The sequence below is a fragment of the Phycodurus eques genome, chromosome 20 (assembly GCF_024500275.1).
Source record: "Phycodurus eques isolate BA_2022a chromosome 20, UOR_Pequ_1.1, whole genome shotgun sequence".
Classification (NCBI taxonomy): Eukaryota; Metazoa; Chordata; class Actinopteri; order Syngnathiformes; family Syngnathidae; genus Phycodurus; species Phycodurus eques.
The window spans coordinates 15,875,489-15,888,431 of record NC_084544.1 but is presented as its reverse complement, the minus strand read 5'-3'; the positions used below and the strand labels follow the sequence as shown (position 1 = coordinate 15,888,431).

Here is a 12,943-nt window from a genome sequence, read left to right as displayed (position 1 = left end):
ACCGCAATGCCACGAGCGACGTGGCCCTAAAGAGTAAAACAGCACCATATATAACTGATATTAACTGTATGTTTTTGGTCTTAATATTGACAATACACCTTTGATTTATTTTAAAAAAAAAAAATCCAAGTCCAAATTCAGCTCGTAGAAAGGCAAAATAAAAGCAGTTTTATATAACTACAGTCAATATGCTTGCAAATAATATTTGTTGCTGCAAGGCATTCTCTGGAAAGGTTGAAAGCAAAGACAACAAAAAGAGGGACAAAAGATGTTTAAGTTGACACCAGCAGACAGAAAACAGAAAGATTGAAGAGAAAGGATCCCCTGATGTCGAAAAAAGCTCGTCATCCACGACAATAACAGAACTGAAGAAACAACAAAGCCTGCATAAGCGCAATAACTGGTTATTATGTACTACTAACTAAATACTAAAACCAATACCTAAGATAAACAAAAGGTTTATTGACTCTAAATTGTCCTTAGGTGTGCATGTGAGTGTTGTTTGCAGTGTAAGTGCTGTTATTTGTCTATCTTTGTTTATATGAGCCATGGAGTTGGCTGGCGTCGAGGATAGCTGGCTGGATTACAAAGTCAACGACAGCTGGTGCCGTCAAGATTCTTCAGTTTGTAATTTTTTGATGGAACACTGAGTTGTGATGAGCACATTCTTAATTGGATTTTGAATGCTATAATTCTATAAAACATGCTAAATGTACAGACCCTTTCTAAAAAAAAATTTGAATATCACGGGAAAATGTATTTATTTCCATAACTCCATTCAAAAAGTTACATGTTCGTAAATTATAGATTTAGGGCCCAATTTCAACACACCCGCGACACAAATAAGGATAAGCTGTATACAGCAGATAGCAATTTTAGGTCATTTATTACATTGCTTTTGGCCATCCATCCATTATCTGTACCGCTTCTCCTCACTAGGGTCGCGGGCATGCCTGAGGCTATCCCAGCTATCTTCGGGCGAGAGGTGGGCTACACCCTGAACTGGTCGCCAGCCAATCGCAGGGCACATACAACCCTAATTCCAATGACGTTGGGACGTTGCATTAAACATAAATAAAAACAGAATACAATGATTTGCAAATCGTGTTCAAGACACGATATTTAATGTTCAAACTGGTAAACTTGATTGTTTTGAGCAAATAATCATTAACTTAGAATTTTATGGCTGCAACACGTTCCAAAAAAGCTGGGACAGGTGGCAAAAAAGACTGAGTAAGTTGAGGAATACTCATCAAACATGACGTCCATGAAAACGACATTGCTTGGATGGCAGCATATGTTTCTCTAAAACCTGTATTTACCTTTAGGATGAATGGTGCCTTCACAGATGTGTAAGTTACCCATGCCATTGGCTTGGGTAACTTTTTTGCCACCCGTCTCAGCTTTTTTGGAACGTGTTGCAGCCATAAAATTCTAAGTTCATGATTATTTGCTAAACACAATCAAGTTGATCAGTTTGAACATTAAATATCTTCTCTTTGTAGTGTATTCAATGAAATATAGGTGGAACATGATTTGCATATCATTATATTCTGTTTTTATTTATGTTTAACACAACGTCCCACCTTCATTGGAATTGAAATATATATATATATATATATATATATATATATATATATATATATATATATATAAGCTGGGAGACAATTTGGCACCAGCGCATGTCACTGTCCAGACTTTATTTCCTATGACTTTGGACTGTTGACCATGTAGGGGCAGTGGCATATACAGCTTTTATAACCCTGACAACTGAAGGAGCGAGAAGGTAAGGAGGCACACAGCTTCTACTTAAGTAAGTGGCAGTCAGAATGTTGTGGTGGCACTTCATTTAGTAGTACCCGATATCACTTATCAATTAGTGTGACGATTTATGCATGTGGAGCATGCAGCGGAGAAATGCCCCTACCGCGTCGACAAATTCATCAAGTATGTGCCGTTATCAGAAGGTGTTTGGTAGCGCTGTTCAGCCAACAAAACTCAATGCACCTCTGCTCATGTTTCTGCTTTGCCATCGCAGTGTTCCGATAGTATACTCTGGCCATGGCCGACATGTAACTGCCAAGTCATGGGCAGAGAAAAAAATAATAATAATTCTGATCTCACAATTCTTCAAAATTAGAAATGACTCGCTCACAGACACATTTTCAGAAAAAGACAACAAGATTGTGGCAGGACTTGGTTGTGTACTTTCACACCAGATGGTTGGCTGAATGGACTTGATGGGTGGGCAGGCACTCCAAAGACCCAACTATTATATATATATAAAAGCAAATAAAAAGTAAATGCACAAATGGACAAAATTGTTGGTACTCTTCTGTTCAACAAAGAAAAACCCAAAATGCGCACTGAAATGGAAATCAGGAATTGCTTTGTTGCTTTATTTGTACGTTCCAAAAAAGATATATTTGAAACCTATGGAAGTATAGCTGTGCTATCAGATTCTGAATTCAAATTACTAACACAGATCATCAAAATATTCAATGTACACTTCATCTTTTAAAAAAAAAAAAAGAAAACTCAGACCAGATATTCAGCTGATTTGACCAACACAGATTTTTTCATTTTTGGTTCTGTTTTATTTTGAAATCGTTGCTGTTCTGTTTCCTGCGTTGCCTCTGTAATTGCTTTGTTTCAGGGCTTGGCTGAACATTTGGTCTTGCTGCTAGTGTTGCCCAGGGATTTTCAATTCATAACTTTGTTGAAATTTTAAGAGTTTTTCCCTGGCTTTTCCCCAGTGACGTTTGTTTGGACTGATTGCTTTTTGTTCTTCTTTTTTAGCCCCGCTATGTCGAGAGCTCAGTCTCTTCCACGCTCAGTTGGTTTTTTAATGTTTTAAATTTTTTTTAATTAAAGTTGCATTTACTACTTTGGGGCCGGTGTCAGCTTTTGGGTCCAACCCCTGCCTCAAACATCACAGTAGATTCTGTCCCTAATTATGGACCCAGCACACTCTGACTATCGCCAGCACTCGTTCCCTGTTCGCCAGACACGAGCAACTTCTCAAAGAATTTATAGAAACTGCCTTGCTGCCAGCGTCGACACGATGGCCACTCAGCTGGATCACGACGCTTCCTCTCCGATCACTCTGCCATATCCAGCCCAACCCTCCTCCGCCAATCAAGGGGAGAATGCCTGCTGCTGCTACCACTTATATCCTGGAACCATCGATCCCACCACCAGCATTACATGGTGACGCAGGAGCTTAGAGCCATTTTCTCTTAAATTGCTTCTTAGTTTTCGACCAACACCTCAGTGCTTTTTCTTCTGACCATGCCATACTAGCCCATGTAATCAATTTGCTCAAAGGCAGAGCAGAGGAGTGGGCCAATTCTCTCTGGGAGTCAGAATCAGTGGTTTTAGAATCTTTTGACTCTTTCATCTCAGAGATGCGCAGAGTTTTTGAACAACCGTTTTACAGTCAGGCCTATCAGCTATCAGAGGTACTCCAAGATCAACTCCCCAAGCTCCATTCAATTCAACAGTTTATTACGTTTAGCAACAAGGATAGACAACCTCCTTAGGGAAAGACAAAGAATACATAGAGTTGCTAGACCTTCCTTTCCCCGTACTGCCCACACCCGACCGCTCATCCACCAAGTGGTGACAACACTTCGAGACGCCCTGGGTTCCGAAGGAGGAGCCCATGCAGCTTGGCAGGACTCGTCTCACCCCGGAGGAGCACACCCGGAGGGATTCTCTGGGTCTATGCATCTACTGTGGACAATCTGGACACTTCATTCACCAATGCCCACTGCCCCCAAAGGCAGCCCGCTCAGCATCAACAACCAGCTCTCTGGTAAGTGACAATATTTCCTCCTGCGTATTAACTTGCCCACCAGTGTCTCCTCTAGTGACTGTTCAGTTTCTCTTCAGGTTTTGGTAGATTCAGGGGCAGATGATAACTTTATTGACTGCAATTTTGCTATATCCGCTAACTTCCCCACCGGAATATCACAACCGAGGTGACGTTTTTAGCAAGAAAGGGCCCTTTCACTTCCTCAGCACCGACCCATGACGGGTTCATAGACCCTACTATCCAGCAGATTGTACAATCTTTCACGTCGCCCATGCGGGAGGCCATGGAAAAGTACATCAGTGACTCATTGACAGCCGGACTGCGCTTCAAGAGTAGAGACATTGGCTGGAGGGAGCTGAGGTTCCGTTCCTGGTACTCATGGACCATAAAAACCTTACTTATTTGCAGTCAGCTAAACGCCTTAACTCCTGTCGTCTCGCTCCTATAGTCCAGTCACCCGTAACATCAAACCAGACACTCTCTCCCCACATGCGTGATTCCACTCAGGAGGAGCAGGACGCAGATACCATCCTCCCATCTTCCTGCTTCATCAAACCAGCAGTGTGGGATATCAAGCGGGTGGCTCTGCAGGCACAAGAACAACAACCTGATCCTGGTTCGGGTCCCAGAGATCGACTCTACGTCGGAGAGCTGTTTCGCACCCACGTCCTCCCGTGGGGAAACTCCTCCAAGTTGGCTTGTCATCCTGGGGTTAACCAAACGCTCCGGTTCCTTCGGCAGCATTTTTGGTGGCTGAGGAACCAACCCCAGTCCAACGGCCAATCTGAGAGAGCTAATCATGATATAGAGTCAACGCTTCGTTGACTCTTCGCTGCTACCAGTTAACAATTTCAAGGTTTAAAGGAAGTTAAGGATGAGCAGTCATCATAATGGCTTCCTCGGAACTGCAAGCAACGTTCGTGAAAGTGAAACGCGCTCATGTCCCCTAACCTATAAAAGTTCATTTCCAGAACAATTTGTCTGCATTTCCATATTTTCAAACTTTTCCACGCGACAGTCATAATCATAATCGTTAATTAATTATGGCGATTTTAATGTGTAATTATGGCTATTTTAATGTGTTTATTACATCAACATTTTAATGGCTGACGCAGTTGCAGCCTGAATCAAAGCGCCAGTATATGAGATTTCGACGTTCTATCATCAAAAATATCTGTCTATGGATTATTTCACCATTGCTCCTTCTGTTTTCAACCCAGGTAACAAAAAAAACAAAAAAGTCTAATCAAGCAGATTAATCAGATCTCAAATGTCAAAAATTAATTTTTAAAATTCTAATTAACATTTTGACGTTTGACGACTTTTTATTTTGTGCAATGTACTTCTACGCGTACATGAAGTACACGTAAGAAGAAGAAATGTAATTACGTCTTCTCTTGCATGCTATTTTTATTCCAGATTTATATTTCCCATACCCCCAATTGCTGCATAAATTCTGCAAATTTCACCGTGTTGGGACTACTAAAGGTTACCTTACATTACAAAAATGAATAATAATAATGTATTTAACCTGCCCCATGTTCTGAAGTGTTGTGTGCAGTGACATACAAATTGATTTCCAGTTCAGGCGTGGTGTCCTCTGTGGACGTGTATTATTTTGTATTTATCTCTAAACACGTATTAATGGGCCCGTTATTTTGTTCTTCAGAGTTGGTTACTCGTCACGAAAACGCGGTACCAGCCAGACCTATGGACAAGTGTACCGTTTCACCAAATCACTTATTTCGATGTTTTGCGACCGCTTGTAACGATAGCTTAGCAACTAGCGCGCATCTTCACCTATCCACTCCTCGTCATCGCTTCGTGACACTTTTGTAAGAAACACGGTAAGAAGTGTAGCTTATTCGCTACCGTGGAGCTAATGATCAGTGACCTATAATGCATTGACACCTGACGCAAGGAGAACCGAGCAGCTGTTCAATGTGGACGCGCCAGTAATGTCAAACACTGGATTTCCTTTTTCCAATATCCGGAACAATCAGCGTTACATTCGTAACGAGCCAACGTTCAGTGATTTCCGCAACACCATACGGACGTTCCGTCGCATTTGGCAGCTCTGCAGGGGTGTCGGTACGGTTCAATAATTCGGTTCGTGTGAAATGTGCCAGAGAATGTCAATTTAGTTATCTGTGTAAAATTGCAAATATTAATTTATTTACATGCGACAGCATTATCAGACAGCTCTTTTAAGACTTTATAACTTTCAACTTTTCAAAAAGCTACCTTTTGAACAGTTCTGAGTCACAAAATATTGATTGCACAGCCCAAAAGGGTAACGTGGGTCCCCCTTCCTCCCAGGGGCCCACCACCTGTGGGAGGGGCCATAGGGGTCAGGTGCATTGTGAGCTGGGCGGTGACCGAAGTCAGGGACCTTGGTGACCCGATCCCCGGCTACAGAAGCTGGCTCTAGGGACGTGGCAGGGAAGGTGCCCGAGCGGAGTTGTGGCTGGAAGGTAGTCGGTGCCTAATAGCAATCCCCGATCCCGTTGGTGGACACCAGCGGTGAGGGATGCCATCAAGCTGAAGAACGAGTCCTATCGGGCCTTTTGGGCTGTGGGAACCCTATTTCCCTCCCCGTCCAGCGCTGATCACCTCCTCGCCTGTGCACCCGTTTTCAATCAGCACTCATCACACCCTGCACTTAAGCCAGCCAGTTCCAGTGCGAGACCGGCCGACTGGTTGCTCCTGCTTGCGAGAAGGATTCCCTGATTACCCGTGCCTTTACTTACTCTTTTGTTTTCCTCCTCCTCCTGTGCCTTCCCGTGTCTCCTGCTACGACACCCGCCCCCAACCACACTGCCGAGCTCACTCACCTGCTCACGTTCCAGTCTCCTGCACGCTCCCTGCTCCCACGGACCCAGCTCAAGCCTTGGAGTTCTCGACCCCGCGCTACCCTCAATAAATCCCCTTCCCTCTGCTTCCTCCGTCTCAGTCTGCTTTTGGGTCCAGTCTAATTCCATTTGGTTACAAACCGTCACACTTTCGTCTTTTTCTTCTGTGGTGGTGTGTTTAGAGAAGTGCGAGGGGGATTTAAACAAACCAACATACCTGTATATGCACTGTATGTAAATACCTAGTTCCTCACAGTGTGGTTATTGTATCATCACGGTCTAGGCTTTTGGTGTGTCAATAAAACATAGCGTTATTTTCATACGTTTTCTCCATGCCTCGGGGCGAGGATGGCGCCGCCCGGGATGCCACCCTTTCTGAGGCATGGCATGAGGCAGAGATGGGGGGGACTCGAGTCAAAGGACTTCACTCAAGTCGACTCGAGTTATCGGTTTTATGACTTGCGCCTTGCTTGCCAAGTACTTCAGAAAGACTTGATTTTGACTTGACGATTTGACTTTAGACTTGGTAGCCGAGGGACTTGACTTTGACATGAACTCCTCGTTCGTCCCAGCCTGCGAACGCAGTCTGCGTTGTTGCACACTTGCCAGCTAAATAATGTAACTAGGGGCGGGGCGGTTTATGATAATTGTCGAACCTTTCGTTTCGGTTCATAAGCACACAAGTCTCTCTTTTTTCTCTCTCTCTCTCTCTCTCTCTCTCTGATGCACTCTAGAGGAGTAAGTAGCACCTAAAATGTAATGGCAAAAAAAGCTTGAGAAGTGAAGCGGCATGGCTACCGTTGCGTCAACGTTTGCGGGCATTAGGAAAAAGGCAGGCGCTAGAAGATGCCAGGATGTGTTCTAGCTCTGCTGTGCGGGATCACTTTGCATTACAACCACAGCGATACACATTTTGACAAACGTGTGTTCCGCTTTTAGTAAGTACAGTAGAAATTGTGAGTGGCTCCGTGCGAATAGAATTTTAGAGTACTGTTCAGAAATAAAGTTCACTTAAATTGAGTTTGAAATACAACTTGAAAACAATTCAGTGCAATAAATTCAATCAATCATAATCTCAGTTGCTGTTCATTTAACTTTTATAAGGTTGTGAATATGGTGGGCGACTGGTTAGCACACCTGCGTCACAGTTTTGGGGATCTGGGTTCGAATCCGGCCTCCCCCGTGCCTGAGTGGGTTTTCTCCGGGCACTCCGGTTTCCTCCCACATCCCAAAAACATGCATGCTAGGTTCATTGAAGACTCTAAACAACAGAACTTCTAGCACGGATCACTAAGTCCGGTGTCTCCCTGTTCATCCCCAACGAAGCGCTGGAACAGCAGCTGAAAGATTTTGTTTTTAGCGGTTTTCTTACGGTTGGGCTAGGATGAAAAACTGAAGCATGTTCAGTCCCTTACACGACAGGTTTTCCATGCTTTTAGACTCAGACGAATGTTTCCTTCCGTTTCCGTCACGAGGAAGGACAGTTTTGGCAAAACAATTGCTGTACAAGAAACGTTCCCGGACATTAGGAAGTTTGTACAGACTGTACGTACCCCACAGAAGGTGGTAGAACAGATTTTCTTGATGACAAGAAGAGATCTTGCTTGAGAAAGCATGTGACTGCTGCTAGAAAAATTCTAAGTGGCAAAAGGGAAGAAGAAAATGAGAGTTGATGACTAATTTAAAAATGGGATTAGGGATTACAACACTGGGGGTTTCCTCTTTGCTGTTTTTCACTGCTTGGCTTTTCTTTACGGGCTGTAGCTTTAAATATCACCGGGGGTAGAAATGCACAGAAGAGGGCGCGTCAGGAGTCAATTAAAAGAAAAATGGATTTTGCTATGTTACGAGAAACGCATAGTCACATTTTAAATGAGACAGACGGGGGTCTATGGTGGGGAGGTCGGTATGTTCTCAATCATGGCTCTAATTTCAGCGCGGGGTCACTATTTTATTTAGTCCCACACTCCGTGTCAGCACAATCACAGAAATAGTTGCAGGGACGATCGTAATGGTTAACACAGAAATCCAAGACATCTTTAACGTTGTTAATGTATATGCATCAAATTGCGGACATGAACGTTTGAGTTTATTTACAGTAACGTATTAAAAGTCAAGTTGGATCGCTGTGATCAAGGACAATGTGTTTTCATTGGGAGGGACTGGAACTGTTGCACTGATCAGAATCAGAATCAGAATCATCTTTATTTGCCAAGTATGTCCAAAACACACAAGGAATTTGTCTCCGGTAGTTGGAGCCGCTCTAGTACAACAAACAGTCAATTTACAGAACACTTTGGGGACATAAAGACATTGACAAAAAACAATTGTGCAAAAAGATGCAGAGTCCTCTAGCACTTAGAGCAGTTCGAACGACTAATATTGCAATAGTCCGGTGCAATGACCATTGTGCAAAGGGCGCTGAGACTTCAAGGAGTGTATGCGGTTTAAAGTGACGAGTAGTGCGATCATCTGGGACAATGTCGGTTGTGCAAATGTTGCAGATCCTCAATCGGTGTGCAAATGGAGCAGATGCTACTCTGGCATGAGTGGCCAGTATATGCAAATAGTGCAGCATGGCGAGACAACCACAGTGAGTGCACGAGTAATACATAATTGGCCCCACAGAAATGTGACAACGAACTCAAGTCAAAAAATTGCCAGCTTGTTGTAATGGAATTATAGGTTAGGTGTTTAAGAAGTTGATCGCAAGAGGGAAGAAGCTGTTGGAATGTCTACTAGTTCTAGTTTGCGTTGATCGGTAGCGCCTACCTGAGGGAAGGAGCTGGAAGAGCTGGTGACCGGGGTGCAGACGGTCCGAGAGGATTTCGGACCGTGAGGACCTACCAAGCGAACAGGTCTGCGGATGATTCAGTCAACATGGGACTGCACTTCATCCTAGAACACCTCGACAGTGCAGGGACCTACGCGAGGATCCTGTTCGTGGACTTCAGCTCAGCGTTCAACACCATCATCCCTGAACTCCTTTCAACCAAGCTTCTCCAGCTCAGCGTCTCACCTGCCATCTGCCAGTGGATTTACAGCTTTCTGACGGGCAGGACACAGCAGGTCAGGCTGGGGGAGGCCACCTCATCCACATCATCAGCACTGGGGCGCCCCAAGGTTGTGTCCTCTCTCCGCTGCTCTCTCTCTCTACACGAACGACTGCACCTCAGCGAACCCGACTGTCAAGCTCCTGAAGTTTGCAGATGACACCACTGTCATCGGCCTCATCAAGGACGGTGACGAGTCGGCATATCGACAGGAAGCGGAGCGGCTGGAGCTGCGGTGCGGGCGACACAACCTGGAGCTGAACACGCTCAAGACGGTAGAGATGATCGTGGACTTCAGGAGGCATCCTTCGCCACAGCTGCCCCTCACGTTGTCCAGCTGCCTTGTGTCAACCGTCGAGACCTTCAAGTTCCTGGGAATTACAATCTCTCAGGACCTGAAGTGGGCGAACAACATCAACTCCGTCCTCAAAAAGGCCCAGCAGAGGATGTACTTCCTGCGGCTTCTGAGAAAGCACGGCTTGCCACCGGAGCTGCTGAGACAGTTCTACACAGCGGTCATCGAATCGGTCCTGTGTTCTTCCATCACAGTCTGGTTTGGTGCTGCTACAAAAAAGGACAAACTCCGACTGCAACGGACAATGCAACCCAGTTATCCTTTTTTCTGTCAAACATGACCCAAAGACTTGGACTCAGTGGATGCGTGGAGGATGAAGCACCCGTCCGACGGACAATCTACTCGAATGCCAGTTTTTCATGGCATGGTCACCGCAGCCAGATTAGACAGACTTTATATGTCTGTGGCTTTTAATAGCAGGGCAGTTCATTGTTGGATTTACAAATCATCATTTGGTACTATTACAATAAATCTAAATGTAAACTAACACCATTTTGATTTCTGTGAACATTTTTAATTATTCTGGAGTAACTGGAGAGCCAAGAAATATATTTTTTTTCAAGGTTTTGGAGAGTATGGCTGCTGAAATTACAGAGCAGTTCAATAAAAAGACAGCAGCTGAAGTCTTTTCTTCAAGCGAAGGCTAAAGGAGATCTGGTCTGGTCGCATTGCACCACGCTGAGGGAGATAGATGCACCAGTCTCCTTTTTTTTTTTTTAACCTGGAGAGATCTTTTGGACAGAGGAAACAAATGGTGTACCTCCGTCTGCCTCGGGATTGTGAAGCTGGGACGCCTAACGAGGACACTGGCTGTCCACTTCAACATTTGATTTGAATATTTTGATGGTGTACAAATAAACTGTTAGTAAATCAGTCATTAAAAAAAATATATCAAATCAGTTTTATTAATTTGAATTCAGAATCTGATGGCACAGATACTTTCATAGAAACCAAACACATGAAACTGGCCTGGACAAGAAGAATGGTACCCTTAGCTAATAACAAAACAAACTATTCTGAAGTGGCCTCCTATGAGCCCTGATGTATGTCCTAAGGAACATCTATGGAATGAGTTTGAACAGGTAGTATGGCACTTGAACAAGTAGTCTGGAAAGAAAGTACCCTTCAAACTTGAGACAGCTGGAGCAGTTTATTCACAAGGAGTTGGCCGAAATACAGAATAGTTCCATCCATCCATCCATTTTCTACACCGCTTATCCTCGCTAGAGTTCCCGGTATGCTTGAGCCTATCCCAGATAACTGCAGGTGAAAGGGTGGGGTCCACCCTGAACTGGTTGCTAGCCAATCGCAGGGCACATATAAACAAACAATCATTCACACTCACATCACACGTACAGGCAATTTAAAGTCTTCAATTAACCTACCATGCCTGTTTTTGGGAAGGAAACCGGAGTACCTGGAGAAAACCCACACAGGCACGGGGGAGAACATGGAAAGTCCACACAAGTGAGGCTGGAACCCGGGTCCTCAGAACTGTGAGGCGGATGTGCAAACCAGTCGTCGAACATGCCGCCACAAGAACAGTTGTTCAACAGAATACAAAGTTAACAATACCATCATTTATGTCCAGGCCAGTTTCTTCAGTTTGTTAAATAATTCTGCTGGACCGGAGTTCCTAAAGGCTCTGGAATTTTTTGGGCTGTCCTGGTTGACACGCCTCTCCAACATCGTGTGGATATCGGGGACACTGCCTCTGGATTGGCAGACCGGGATGGTGAAGAAGGGTACCAGAGGGTGTGTTTCAACTACAGGGGGATCACACTCCTCACCTCCCTGGTAAAGTCTATTCAGGGGTTCTGGAGAGGAGGGGCTGTCTGGAAGTCGAATCACAGATTCAGGAGAAGCAGTGTGGTTTTTGTCATGGCCGTGGAACAGCTCTACACCCTCGGCAGGGTCCTCAAGGGTGCATGGGAGTTCGCCCAACCAATCTACATGTTTTTTGTGGACTTGGAGAAGGCCTTCGACTGTGTCCCTCGGGGCGTTCTGTCGGGGGTTCTTCAGGAGTACGGGCTACCGTACTACCCTCATACGGGCTACCCTCATACGAGCTATTCAGTCCCTGTACGATCAGTGTCGGAGTTTGGTCCATATTGCAGGCAGTAAGTCAGATTAGTTTCCAGTGATAGTTGGACTCTGCCACCCTTAGTCACCGATTCCGTTCGTAACCTTTATGGACATAATTTTTTGGCGCAGCCGAAGCATTGAGGGGTTCCAGTTTGGTGATCACTGCCTTTTGCAGATGATGTGGTTCTGTTGGCTTCATCAAGCCGCAATCTCCAACTCTCACCAGAGTGTGAACTCAACCGACGAGAATCAGCACCTCCAAATCTGCGACCATGGTACTGAGTTGGAAAAGGGTGGAGTGCCCTCTCCGGGTAGGGAATGACACCCTGCCCCAAGTGGAGGAGTTCAAGTATCTTGGGGTCTTGTTCACAATCGAGGGAAGAATGGAACGGGAGCTTGACAGGCAGATCGGTGCAGCGTCTGCAATCATGCGGACTCTGTATCGATCTGTTGTGGTAAAGAAGGAGCTGAGCCGGAACGCAAAGCTCTCGATTTACCGGTCGACCTACGTTCCTACCCTCACCTATGGTCACAAGCTGTGGGTCGTGACCCAAAGAACAAGATCACGGATACAAGCGGCCAAAATGAGTTTCCTCCGCGGGTTGTCTGGGCTCTCCCTGAGAGATAAGATGACAAGCCTATCCGGGATGGGCTCAGAGTCGAGCCGCTGCTCCTCCACATTGAGAGGAGCCAGATGAGGTGGTCGGACATCTAGTTAGTATGCTCCTTGGATGCTTCCCTGGTGAGGTGTCCTGGCCATGTCCCGCAGGGAGGAGGCCCC

General features: G+C 45.1%; 1 protein-coding gene across 3 annotated transcripts in view; it reads right to left on the bottom strand.

Moving 5' to 3' along the window:
* asns (asparagine synthetase) overlaps positions 1 to 12,943 on the bottom strand; it is a 61,291-nt gene that overhangs the window by 40,866 nt on the left and 7,482 nt on the right. The gene's annotated exons all lie outside the window — the stretch shown is intronic.